Genomic DNA, 3,258 nt, shown 5'->3' on the forward strand with positions numbered 1-3,258 from the left:
ATGAAATGCCATCTAACTTGAAAAACAAGGAAAATAGAAAGGGGGGAAAAAAGATCCACCCTTGGCAGAGTATAGTAAGGATTAAGATTGCAAAGATTAAAGTTCTACGGTTAACTCACCTTCATGTCTTGGAACATGACAGTTTACACAATGCAATACAATAATAACCTTAATGTCTTGGAACACACATTTACCTATTCCAGTGTAGGTTATGATGTTTTTAAAAACTGTTTGCCTGAAGTTAAATACTGCCATACCATTCCTTTTTATTTCTTTCATATTTAAATCTAGATCACTTCTTTGAAACCATCTGTGGTTTGTTAATAAAACCAGTCAATAAATTTGTAAAACTCTCTTTCCAGGCATCTTTGAGAAAATTCAGCGTTCATATGTTCAAAGTCAGCCATGTATCTAAGCGATAAACCACAACTGTAAGGTTCTCTGGTTCAAATATCTGCTTGCAGCAGTGAGCAGCTTTTGAATTAGAGCAGCAATTTTCCTTTTATTCCCCCAAAACCAGCTGTAAAAAATGATAACCAGCTTTTAACTTGTCATCCAAAAGGATTCCCTTTAAGCTGAGTACAGCTGTGAGGTATAACTCTTTCCACACTGAGACTGAGATGCAGCACATTCCCGGTATCCTCTGTCCATCAGTGGCCTCACAGCTCCCATGTGACACAAAACTGCAAAATGGGGAGGCTTCAAATTCTAGGGCTGCAAATGCATCTCTAACTCCCTCTTCTTCAACATTTGGGGAATGTATTTGCAAGCGTAAGGGAAGATAAATCCTTTCAGGTTCCAGCATTTAATTAAGCTTTCAGCTATCTTTGTGAATGAACTGAAGAGCATCTAATATCCATGTCTAGAGGGAACAGAGCAGGAGTACCACTCCTTCTGTGAAGTTGTTTGCTATCAGCTGCAAAAAATCTCAACTCAATTAGTCTCTCTCTGTGTTTAACTTCCTTTGGAACATTACATCTCCTATAGCTGAATCCCAGTCGTAATAAATGTACTTGAACAAAAAAATGCTTTCTTCCTCTGCAATGGCCTGTGTTTCTGGTAGTAATTGGCTTTGAGCAGGGGCTGGATAAGGTGGCTGCGGTATGGGACCTAACCACGGAAGGATGACGTCAGAGGGTTTAAGAAAAATTTTAGAAGTGTTCAAGGTTGTCTAGCAGACCAAAGCAGAATTATTCTGATTTTTTTTTTTCCTCTCGTACAATCTCTTATTATAAATAGTTGCACGTAGAATTCCCAAAGAGGGAAACAACTTGGTTTAGTGTCTAATTGAAAATGGTAAGGATTTAAAAAGGTAAATCCCAACAGTGGTTCACAGGGACCACTGGCAATGCTTTACTCTACAAGAGCCATCAACAAAACAACCCTACTGCCATGAAGAATTTTCTTTTGTCTGGCTGGTTTTGGCATGCTTCTGCAGTTCCATGCATCATGGTAACCATGTGGGCAGAATGGTTTTGGAACAGATGATCTTTCACCACTCCATTACCACCCAAGCCCCATTTAGTACCAAAGTCGTGAATGTAAATAAAGACCAGGTTAGAACATTCTTTTCCTGCACTATGTGACAACTGTGGGACACTAATGTCCCCGAGACAAGTTGTAAGATGCTCAAAAGTCACAGTCACCAAAATGTTTTTGAATAGTGCTAACCTTGCCATGGCAAAATACGAATCAGTGTGGCAAATATCAGACGTCTGTACTTCAACATTTCATGCCTCAGTACTTCGAACAGGAACTACAGAGTCTTCCTGTGTGTGTGTAAAATATCATCACAAACCATTATCAGCTGTCACAACCAAGTCAAGATTGAATCTATCTTCATCTGTATTGTTCCAGCTAGCTGCATCAAATATCCAACACAACCATTCAAGCAAAATGAAGTAAAGAATTTCCCTCTCTGAAAGGTAACCACTAAATTAGTATTGTAAATTCAAAGGAGTAGAAGGCCTATTTGAAAATAGCACAGCTGCCTGAAAATTAACAGCATGAGCATCTTCCAAGACAGCTGTCTGTACACTGGGGCAGGGTGACAGGCCATGGTGGTGACACAGTTTACCAGCTGAGTAAAGAGCATGTTTTCCATTAGTTGCTGTGCAAGGCTGCCTGCAAGCTGCAGTAACAAATGCCTAAAGACATTTTCTTTATAGTTCAAGACTTTTTATTTTTCAACAACAGGCTCAAAAGCCACTTCTACAGTTTTGCTGTACACACATGTATGTGAGGATTAAGGCTATTTATTTATGTCCTTGAACTTCAATAAGAACTTTGAGGAAGATGTAATGTGCAACTATTACCCCAGTTCTCCTAATGCTCCATATCATTTACCTATGCATGGACAAATTATAAATTAGGCCCAGGAAGGTAATGAGACTGACATGCACAGTAATGGTGTACACAAAAAAGCCCCATTCTACGAAACGTCCTTTGGCTTCCGAGGCCTCTGAAAGCACTCACATTTTCAAACTGCCTTCAGCAAACCACAACCAACGGAAGCACACCATTATCTACCAACAAAATTATTTTCCACGGCACATTATTTTTCACAGTATTTTCAGCTCTCATCTGACATTTTCCTAAGCGTGCTCAGCTGCAAGAACCACTCTGCACCTCTGAGGTAGCCTGGAACAGGAGCTGCGGCCCCTGTAACATTAGGGTATATGGCGGGCTTATAATGGCCACGGGGAGCACAGCACGCACACCCAGCGCTGCCGAAGGCTCTCGATGCGGACAGCACCGAGGCCGCAGGGCCCGCTCCCATGCGCTCCCATGCGCTCCCATGCGCTCCCATCCCATCCCATCCCATCCCATCCCATCCCATCCCATCCCATCCCATCCCATCCCATCCCATCCCGGCCCGGCCCGGCCCAGCCCAGCCCGGCCCAGCCCGGCCGCTCTCCCTCAGCAGCGCCCGCCCCGCCGCCGCCGCCGAGCCACAACGAGGCTCCGCATCCCAGCAGCCCCCGCGGCGCGGGACACCCGCCACACCCCAAACTACACGTCCCGGCGTGCACCGCCAACGGCCCCGGCTGGGCGCGAGCGCGGTGCACGCTGGGACGCGCAGTCCTGGCCGGCCTCACCGGTGCCCCCTCCCCCCTTCCCGCCACTCTCCCGCGGCTCCCGAACTTCCCGCGCACGCTCTGCGCCACGTACGCTCTGACGTCACGCGGTGTCACAGGGCCGCACGCGCCTCCCGCCCGCCCGCGGACCCAATCAACAGCGCCGGCCTTCGACCCGGCG

The sequence above is a fragment of the Motacilla alba genome, chromosome 1A, assembly GCF_015832195.1.
Source record: "Motacilla alba alba isolate MOTALB_02 chromosome 1A, Motacilla_alba_V1.0_pri, whole genome shotgun sequence".
NCBI classification, from domain to species: Eukaryota; Metazoa; Chordata; class Aves; order Passeriformes; family Motacillidae; genus Motacilla; species Motacilla alba.